This window comes from Rhinatrema bivittatum, chromosome 2 (assembly GCF_901001135.1).
Source record: "Rhinatrema bivittatum chromosome 2, aRhiBiv1.1, whole genome shotgun sequence".
In the NCBI taxonomy this organism is placed as follows: Eukaryota; Metazoa; Chordata; class Amphibia; order Gymnophiona; family Rhinatrematidae; genus Rhinatrema; species Rhinatrema bivittatum.
Genome location: NC_042616.1, coordinates 220,719,951 through 220,731,124, shown reverse-complemented (window position 1 = coordinate 220,731,124; position 11,174 = coordinate 220,719,951). Strand labels below are relative to the sequence as shown.

General features: G+C 44.1%; 1 protein-coding gene across 4 annotated transcripts in view; it reads right to left on the bottom strand.

The window, feature by feature from the left end:
- The window catches only part of CREB5 (cAMP responsive element binding protein 5), an 881,413-nt gene that overhangs the window by 271,590 nt on the left and 598,649 nt on the right, over positions 1 to 11,174 (bottom strand). The window lies entirely within an intron of this gene.

Here is an 11,174-nt window from a genome sequence, read left to right as displayed (position 1 = left end):
GGCAGAAGAGGGGATGCAGATGAAAACTGTCACGGGAGATCAGTCTGTCTTGTAGGCTCAGCTCCACCCCCCACTTTCCCCTTCTCCTGATGATACGGTGGCGATAATAGTCTCTGAGTCACCGCATAGTCAAAACGTACACCTGGACTTGTTCCAGTGATTAAATCCAAGCCTCTTAATTTCAGGAATTCCAGACTGTACAGTTTTTTTTTTTGTTTTCTTTTTTCCAAAAATATGCCTGAGCGTGTCTAAATACACATATACCCTCCCCACCCCCTTTCCCTTCAATATGCACACACATGGTCAGACGCAGAGGAATGAGCTCCTGACTGTAACTGTGTCTGGTAATATAATAACCCTGCCGATAGCAGCACACAGCGCACCAGCTGCAGAGAGATAAGCAGACAGACAGATCAATTTTTAGGCATACCAATAATCAAATGCCCTTTGGAATCCTGGACAGAAGCTTAAACTTACATGAAAGCAATGTATGTAGTGTGGCTTGAAGTCAAGCCTGTGCCTCTCTCTTAACTCATTAAATGATTTACCTGAAAAGAAACAAACATTATCTCATAAATCTGACTCTGCTAGACAAAAGCTTCTGTCCCATAAATCATTTAAATTTGCATTGTATGCCTTAATGAAACATGCTTTCCGTATATAATTGTATTTGCCCAATATCTCATTAAAAATGCTTAAAACCAAGTCCCTTACGAGGTCCCTACTAAGTTAAAATCTTTTCAAAGATGAGGTAAGCAGTGTAAGGGTAAAAGCATTCCACCCATTCCTTAGGTTCGCCCAGTAGGCTGCCATCCTCTGTAAAAGGCAGAGCCCCCTAGTGAGAATGTGGATACTTAAGGGGTCATTTATCAAAATGCGTTAGGGTGTTATCGTGGGCGTTAGGGCCCTAACACCCACGATAACGCCTTAACGCATGCGATAAATACCACATCCCAAAAGGCGTATGCAAATTTGAAAATTGTATTCAAGTGGGAGGAGTTTGGGTGGAGTAAATGAAAATGAGGGCTGGTTAACGTTGCATGCGATAATGTAATGCACACTGTCGCGGGATTTAACGTCAGAAATGACTACACCATTTTCCTGAGCATTATGCCTGTGATACCTGTGCTTTATGGCCAAAATGGGATTTATCACAAATCCCATATCAGGAGGGAATGGGGAGGGGACAGAGAGAGGGGAGGAGAGGGGAAAGGAGGAGAGAAAGAGCCTCTGTGGAGGACCACTGATATTTGCATTTTTTTATACTACTGTAAGAGGGGGGCATTATTAACTTGGGGTGAGGTTTCTGGGGTGAGATGGGTTTTAGTAGGCAGTTTAACATGCACTGTCATACATATGAACAGCACAGTTACCATTAGTGATGATTTAATCTAATTTGGAGGGCTGAAAGGTGAAAAAGAGTAGAGTTGTACCATGTTCTCTTTACCTAGATTGAGGCACTATATCTACCTAGCTGCAATCAAGCTAGATAGAGAGAACATGGTACAAATCTACTCTTCTTTCACCTTTTATCTCTCCAAATCACATTAAATCTTCACTGATGGTGAATGTGCTGTTCGTACATATGACTGTGCATGTAAAATTGCACCCAGAACACCCCCCCCCACACTTTACAAACCTCACCCCGAGTTACTAGTGCTCCCTCTTACAGTGGTATATATAATTTACTTCTCTATCTCTCTCTCATATAATGTAAGTCATAGATCTCAATGCTGCAGTCTTAATTTTAAAGCACTTTTTAAAAAATATTATTGTTCATAAATCACCTAACTGAAAATTTAATCATCACAAAGGGGCGAATTTTAAAAGGCTTGCGTGCCGGCGGCCTATTTTGCATAGGCCGCCGGCACGCGTAAAGCCCCGGGACGCGCGTAAGTCCCGGGGCTTTCGAAAAGGGGAGGGGGCATGCCGCGGCGTTTTGGGGGCGTGGTGCCAGCCCGGGGGCGTGGTCGAGGCCTCCGGACCAGCCCCCGGGACCGGCGGACGGAGCGGGGCTGCCGGCGATGTGCGCAAAGTCGCCGACAAAGGTAAGGGGGGGTTTAGATAGGGCCGGGGGGGTGGGTTAGGTAGGGGAAGGGAGGGGAAGGCGGGGGGAGGGCGAAGAAAAGTTCCCTCCGAGGCCGCTCTGAAATCGGAGCGGCCTCGGAGGGAACAGGCAGCTCGCGCTGGGCTCGGCGCGCGCAGGTTGCACAAATGTGCACCCCCTTGCGTGCGCTGACCCCGGATATTATAAGATACGCGCGGCTACGCACGTATCTTATAATATCCAGCGTACTTTTGTTCGCGCCTGCTGCGCGAACAAAAGTACGCGCTCGCGCAAGTATTTAAAATCTGCCCCAAAGAGTAGTATCTGCATTCCTAAATCTTCAGTAAACTATTTTACAGGCAATAATATTTTTTAAAAAGTGGTTTAAAAATTAAGACTGCAACATTGGGATCCATGACTTATATTATTTGAACTTCCACCAATCCTATAGGTGCGGTTCATATGTTTGACGTTCCCCTCTCCACTAAGGCGACAGTGTGACAATTTACACGAAAGTGCTGTGCGAAAGATTTTATATTTTGCATTTTTATATCTTTTCTACAATTTGGCTTTTTTACAGTACATAGTAAAGGAACTTTTAGAAAATACCCAAAGTAGTTTAGATGAAGGACAAGTTAAGAAGCTGTGCGGTTTTTGTTTTTTCCTTTTTTTCCTTTTTGAGAAAGAACTTATTTTTCAATTTTTTGGATTGAATTGAAGGAAGCTTTCAACCCATCCTTCCTTACCTTTTTTTGGGATTTTGGTTTACCGCCTGGTCTTGTACAGCTGTTTTATCTGGACCTCTCCAGCAGAGAGATTCCTTCACCCAGCAGAGGTCTGAATGGGGGACTGGATGTCTATCCAGTGCTTGAGAGGAGAAAAGGAGCCAGGAGTAAAGAAGACGAGGGGCACCCCTCGGGTGTGGGGTCCCCTTACGATATCCAAAGGATATTTGGGAAAGAAGCATCAAGCAATGGAAGGCGTTACGGGGAGTGTGAGCTTTGAATTACCAAGACACCAGCGTAGAGATCCCTCCAGGAGGAAGCTTTCAAACTGCCCCTAAGCCGAGAGAGAATCCGGTTGGGAATCTACACTGAGTAGGAGACGGCAGAGTCACAGGTTTTCCCTCAGTAATGTTCGTGTTATGGACCGTGTGATGGAAAGGACTTCTAAACAGTACTATTCTCCGTTTGGCAACAACCTATCGGTATAGTTAAGTTAGAACTTTATCCTAGGGTCCAGTGTGATTCTTATTACGTGCGCTGGAGAGTGTGAAAGATCACTGCCCAGTGCCTAGGAGAGTAAACTTTCCCTCAAAAGGAATCTGGAGAACTTGGATCTATTGGATTGTAAGGAAAGAAAGCAGTTTAAATTATGAGGACCTCATCCCAGGGGTTACACAAGTTTAATTTTTTTTTTTTTTAAATAAAAACCTCATTTATTGGCTCAAATAGGTGTAGGATGTTACCTACTCAAATATATAATATTGTGAATTCCCACCTCTAGAACAACCCCTTATCCACTAAATCCCTGGTTCTTCCTCAGTCAAAATAATATCCAGTCCTTCTCTCTGCTTGCCTTGCTTGCTCCAGTGTACCAGTAAAATAATATACAGGCCGATACAGTTATCCCGCATTTGGACGTGCGTTTTCGACGCGCTAGCTTTACCCCTTATTCAGAAAGGGGTAATAGCGCGTCGAAAACGCACGTCCAACCCCCCCGAAATTAATAGAGCCCGCAACATGCAAATGCATGTTGATGGCCCTATTAGTTATTCCCACGCCATTCAGTAAGTAAAATGTGCAGCCAAGCCGCACATTTTACTTTCAGAAATTAATGCCTGCCCAAAGGTAGGCGTTGATTTCTGCCGGCACCGGGAAAGTGCACAGAAAAGCAGTAAAAACTGCTTTTCTGTGCACCCTCCGACTTAATATCATGGCGATATTAAGTCGGAGGTCCCACAAGTTACAAATAATCAAAAATTTAAAAATTTAAAATCGGCTCGCAGGTTGAAAACTGGACGCTCAATTTTGCCGGCGTCCGGTTTTAGAACCCGTGGCTGTCAGCGGGTTTGAGAACCGACGCTGGCAAAATTGAGCGTCGGTTGTCAAACCCGCTGACAGACGCTGCTCCTGTCCAAAAAGAGGCACTAGAAACATGCTAGTGTCCCTAGCTCCTCTTTTTACCGCGGGCCCTAATTTAAATAATTCTTTTAGTGAATCGCGCGCACAGGAGAGCGAACTTTACTGTATTGGCCTGATACTCAGTTCCTGGAATTTCTCCCTTATTTGGAGTTCAGTTCAAAAATATCTTACTAAGCATATGCAGCAGTCACTCCACCTTCTCTGTCTCACATCATACATGAACAAAGTGAGTGCACTGATCTGGTACAATATGCTCCACAGCATGTTACATTGGATAACCAAACACACAGGCTGTCCATGATAATTATGGCATCTAGTGATGCTGAATTACACCGCATAAAACTATGTGAAAAAACTTTGCAGTTAATGCTATCAGGAATTAGCAGCATGGCTTCCATTTAACTCCTGTAAAGGGGCCTTTAGTCAAACGAACATAATATCTGACAAACTGGGTCAGACCAAAGGTTCATCAAGCCCAGTATCCTGTTTCCAGCACTTCCCAAACCATGTCACAAGTACCTGGCAGGATCCCAAAATGTAGATAGATTCTAAGCTGCTTATCCCAGGAATAAGCAGTGGATTTCCCCAAATCCACCTTAATAATGATTTATGAACTTTTCTTCCATTGACTTGGCCTAACCTTTTTAAAATCCAGCTACACTAACAGCTTTCACCACATCCTCCAGCATCAAATTCCAGAGTTTATTTGTGCATTGGGTAAAAATAATATTTTCTCCTATTTGTCTTAAATGTCATTGCATGTCCCCTAGTCTTTGTCCCTTCACTAGGTGTATGCTTCTCCCAGCAGGGGACATTTTGAGATTGGTAGAGTAGTGAATGGACTCAGACCTGGATTTGCCAATAGGCACACTAAGCCTGAGCCTAAGGTGGCAAAGATCTGGGGGCAGCAGGCTGGCTAAAGATTTGTGGTTTTCCGGCTGTGCTGAATCTCAATCAGCAGCCCTCTGCTTCCTGATCCATCCCCTCCCAGGCAGCGTGTAGGGAACAGGAGAGGAGGGTGAGCTGGGGTACACCTGGCAGAGCAACGAAGAGTTACTCTGCTGCCTCATCCAACCCCTCCCTTCCTGTCATTCAGAGACAGGAAGGGAGGGGTTGAGCCAAGCAGAGAGAGCAGAGGAGATCATTTTGGGGGAGGTTAGGATGGCCTGAGTGGAAATCATTGGGGAGAGAGCAGAAAGGCTGGGGGATAAGAGGGGACCGGCTGAGGGGCCTGTGTCTGTATATGTGAGAGAAGGGAATAGGGGAGGGGCAGTATTTTTGTGTATGAGAGAGAAGGAATTGGTGTCGGGTATGTGTGTGTGTGTGTGTGTGTGTGTATGACCCAGACTCGGTGAGAGGATAGAAAGTGGATGCAAAGGGGAGAAGGACCAGAACACGACAGAAACACCTGCCTCCTCCCCCCTTTTCTCCCCTCCCATCCCCCACTGTAATTCATATTCTCTTTCCCTTGACCTTGGAATGTGCCTTCCTTCCTACCTCTCCCTTCTCCTGAGATCCAGGAACATCCTCTCCCATTCTACATTCCTGATCTTCCCCCCCCCCCCCCACACCCCCTTCCTCAAACTTCACTCATCTCCAGTCCTCCCAATCCCCAGTCCTCTTACCTTCACCTCACCTCATTCCTGGTCCTCCTCCCTTCTCCTACCATCCCTCATCCTCCCACCCTCTCCTTCTCTCCCCACCCCTGAGATCTTGACCCTGTACCTGATACTTGAGATCCCTTTTCCTCAGTCAAGAAAAAGAAAATAAATTATACATGTAAGCCCCTCACCATTGGGTAAGACTGGTTTAGGGGCCCATATAGTTCCTGTGGCTGCACAGTAACTTTCCAGACATCTTCATCTCTACGGCATTTCACTCATCAGCTCCTGGGATGCTGGGGTTCACCGGCAGGGAAGAGGTACACACCTCCAAGGCCCTGGGGGCAGGAGTGGAAATCTGTGTCACTGTTATCCACTCTCACCCTAAACACAATCGCTGATCAGCTTGTACTCACTGGTAGAGGAGTCCGCTGGATGAAGCAAGCATTTCAAAACACACGGCAAGGAGGCAGCTGGGGGTGTGCAACTTAAAAAAAAAAAAAAAAAAAAAGGACTTAAGCTTGAAAAATAAAATCCAGGCTAGTATGGCAAAAATCATGAACAGCAACACAAAAATCATCACCCCCAAAAGCAACAGCCTCTTTATCCATGGTGCATGGTTTTGTAGCTCCTCTACCTTCCTCTGCATCAGCATCCAGACGAAAGAAAACCCCCTCCCCGAGAGGGATCAAAATTTGAAAAAAAACTCCCTGTCACTAGATGGTACAAAGCTTCTTCCAAATAGCAGTTTCAGCCCACTGTTGAGTGGTCAATGGAATGCAACCAGCATCTGCACTCCAGCCCTTCCACTCAGGGAAAACTGTTCCTGGTGTTGGTCACCAGCTGATAAGCCACTGGTGGGCCATGAGGCCTACCAAAAACCTCCTCTCACAAAATCTCCTATTCTTCCTTTCCAACCTAAAGGGTCCCACTGTTTAGCATGCTCAGCAGAGAATATATAAGCTCGCTGAGCCCACCCCAAAAAGGGGATGATTAAAAAGATGGGAAGGGTCCCAAGGTGTAAAAACATCCAACAGCAGGGAAAAATATTAGTGGAGAAGCAAAGCCCGATTACATAACAGATGCAAGCAAAGTTGGAAAACAACTAATTTTATAATGGAAATTAAAAGATGGAAATATTTGCCTTGGAATCTACCCCGAGCTGCTGCAGGAAACCGTGTGGACTGTGCCTTAGACCTTCTGCTCCCAGTTGTCCGACTTTATAAGGGGAGAAGGGACAGCAACATCAACAGTACCTAGGGGTAGCAAAATCCTAAATCCGTCACTGAATGGACCATACGTTTTGCTATGGCTCTCTCATCTAGGGATGGACGCAGTGAAGTCCTGGGTTTGCAGAAAGAAGCCCGACAGTGTTCTGTTCAGAAGGGCTGGAGGCTGAGAGGAGAGAGAGAGAGTCCAGTCTCTCATCTCTCATTACCAGAGTCTGGAGCTAGGAGAAGGGGAGAATCGGCCTTCTGCCCATATTCTTCCAGAGTCTTAAAGTGAGTATAGAGGGCCACACAGACGGTTCCTTGTAGTGGTGCTTCTGATACTTTATTAAAAGTGACTGCTCCTGTTGGTTCCAGCCATGGGATGGAGAGTACCCCTCATCCTGGGCCATGTCTTTCTATGGGAGAAAGAGGGCTCTGATCCAAGTTATGTGTCTGAACAAAGATCTGTACAGGAACAGCAAGAAATGAGAGTCAGGTGTCCGGCCAGAAATGACCCGAAGTTTGGAAGCAGCAGAGAGAAGCTGAGAGAGCTGCCCATCTGATGCTCTGCATCCAGTGAACCAGGAGTCCAAAGGAGTCAGCAGAGAAAGAAAAGTGCATGTAGGAGGGATTTAAGTACGCAAAAGGGTCCTTGGGTGAAAGCAAGCTCAGCATCCATCCAAGAGAGCCTTAAACCTCAAAAGAACAGAAGTAAGGGGATCCCTAGAGAGTGGAACAGCAAGGATCAGTAACCCCCTTCATACACCACAATACTTGTTTGTGGATTCTGAATGCACAGGGACTGTAAATTGCAATTTTCCTGATTCTGAACCGTTTCAGTAAACACAGGGACGGTAACTTTCAAACCGGCATGCGGGCGCATTTTTGGCGCGCGTGTGTCGGCACGTGCCCAGATACGTGGCCATTTTATAACTTGCGCGCACATATACATGCACGTTACGAAACAGCCTGGCTATGTGCACATGTGCGCCCGATTTTAAGTGGGCGCGTGCCTAGGTGCACAAATCCTGATTTTTCCGTGTAAGTCGGGGTATTTCATAATGGGCACACATCCACGCCATGGCCAGTTTCACCAGTTCATCCACAAGTTCGCCCAGTTAAGAGATAGATCCTCTAAACCCCCTGGTTTGATAGCCTGCACTTCCTGCAGGTACTCCGGACCCTTTAAATGCAGCAGAAATGGCAAATTTCTTTAATTTTTTAAGTTACACCGTCTCCATAGCAGAAGTAAAGTTACACAGCAGTGGATTCGGGTGCGCACCAGAAAGCGTAAGTATTTATGAGCGCATCTCTTGGCCATGCCCTGAAATGCCCGAGCTCCGCACCTCACTCTACGCCCCGTTTTGAAACTGAATGAGATGTGCACGCAGCGGGAGATATGCACATTTAGGCGGCTCTTAAAATTCGGTGGGCATGCACGAGCCCGACTTGTGCGCACATCTCCCGATCTTGGCGCGAGCTGGGCTTTTAAAAATTCACCTTTTAATTTCTGGAATCCTATATCTGACCATCTAAACGTCTTGGGTCCTGGAGGTTAACTGTCCAGCACTTTTGGAGACCTAATTAAGACTGAGCCCTGGTACTGAGTGTGCCCACCAGCTAACATTGCACTCGGAAGGGAGGCCGGGGGCTACACTCTGTTTGAAATGACCTGCGCAAATCTGATCCCACTATTTCTTCTTCTTGGTGTGATCTTAAGCAAACCATTTGATCTGCAGGCACTTAGGCATTTTTTCTTGCTTTCTTCATCTGTCATTTTTCTTAACCTTAAAGTGTGAAGTATATCTGACCCTGGTCCTGATACAGAAAGGCCAGGTTCTGTGCAGCAAGGGCTTGTACTGATGAACGTGGAACAGAGTAGCTAGCTCCTCCTTCAATACCACATACTTTCTCATTCTCTTAGCTTGAATTGATAATGAGCAAAACACAGTTTTCTTTTCCTATTAGTTATCTTGTTTTGCAAATGCCCCATGTGAATCATATTGTTGGGGCTGCTTCACATTACCCCTCACACATACAGCACGGGTATATAAATGGCATGTCACAAAGCTCACTGCTTCTGAAATCATTTTGCCTAAAGTTTTATGTGGATGCAAAAGCAAATTTCATCCTGGGCCCAGGTTTGCTGGGCCTCTTCAGTGCTCGCACAGTGAGGCCCAAAGGTTTTCATTTGCCAGACTTCTTTTGTACCTGAGTTGCTTTTCTGCCCCTCTGTCTTCCTGGCTTGACAAATATAAAGGCAGAAAAAAGTAATTCAATAAATTTATCATGTTGTCATCTAAGCCCAATGTTCAGAAGCAGACAAATTTCCCATGTGTAGTTTGGTAAATCTAGAATAACAGTTATGTGCAATCTATGTCTCCCTGCTGAGATGGACTCTTTTGATCCAATTAGGAGCCTTATTGCTTGATTTACAATAATGGATGCATGTGTGTTATGTTCCCAGAAACCTTTGCAGAAGAAGACCATGTTGGTTCCTGTTATGAGGGCTACATTGGCGATTTCCAAAATTCATACATAACTTATCTTTAGAAGAAATGTTTTACTAATCGGTCTGATAATTTTTGAGAGTTTAACCCTGAAGAGCGTGATTAGATATTGCGGAAACGCATGCATCAGTTAAGCAGAGTCAGCCTTGAGTCAGCAGATTATTTTTGGACATGAGTCAGCAGAACTAGCTTGAACTTCAAAGTTGGAGTCAGCTATATCAGCTGTGGACACTCAGTCAGCATTAGCTCTTCAATTATAGATTTGTTTCGGACTGTCTCCTTAGTGATTGTTGCATGAAAGTCATCTTGAAAGAAGGAACCATCAGATTTTGGAAGTACCATCACAAATCAGATAAGTCTGATTTTTGCTGGCCATTTTTATGCCTGTATTTTTTGTTTCAGACTGTCTCTTTAGTGATTGCTGCATGAACGTCATCTTGAAAGAAGGAACCATCAGCTTTTGGAAGTGCCAAAACAAATCAGATAAGTCCCTAAATTATGGAACTCACTTCCTCAGTACCTCGCTGGTCAAGAAAACCCTAAATCTTTTAAAAAAGAACTAAAATCTTGGCTACTAAGCCAATCTCTTACTGACAGCTCGGACTTTTGATCTCATAACTATCAGTCTACCGACAGGACAATTTATCCCGCCCTCTAACTACAGATATATCCTATTATCTATGAACCCTGTTTTTTCAGTATACCTTACTTGTAATATATCCTGCTGTTTGTTAGACTAATTTTTATGTCTGTTTCTCAGTCTGATTAATGTAATCTGTCAAATTTAAATGTAACTGGTTTGTTATAATGTAAACCGGAGTGAAGGCAACTCTGCTATACCTCGGTATATAAAAAACGCTAAATAAAATAAAATAAATAAAAAAATAAAAAGTTTGATTTTTGTTGGCCATTTTTATGCCTGTATTTTTGTATGCATTAAAAAATGTATAAAAATATATTTGTTGGTAGGTGGATGATTATAACAAAGTGCTTAGATGCTAGGTTGCTTCATTAGAAACTTTCATAGCATGGTTTATATGACATATTTATGATATGTATATGTTTCTATGAAACTATTGTTTAATCCCCATTTATTTTGTATTTGGTTTATATTTGAATGTGGGATTCTTAGGCATGTTTGTTTATTGATAACATTTAGCTAAAATCTACACTTTTAGCACTTTTCTTTCCTAGATGCAAACTCTCTTTTTCTTTGTTTGTTTCTTTTTTTTTTTTAAGGCTTTACTTGGGCATGTTAGTAAGGATAAGCAGACTTCTATTCATAAGCAATCAACAGAATAATTCCTGTTGAAATAAAAATAAATATTTATTGTTTACTGATCCAGGCATGCAGAGCTGGATTGAACAGATGAGGTTCTGCAATTGAGCTGCTCTTTATATCAATAAAATTAGAAGAATAACTTCTACAACCACAAGATAATCTCTCAGAAAACTAGCAAGTACAAATGTTTTTCAACCACAAATAAACAATCTGTGTCTGTACTGAGGAGGCTCACCAGTGCACTTTTATCACAGCCAACTCCTTTTGTTATTCCGGAAGAGGCTTTGCTTTGCACAACTCCTAATACCACAGAATCTGCACTGCAGAGACCGCAGTATTAGAAAGGATGGCTTGTTCATTTGATGGATGCCATGATCTG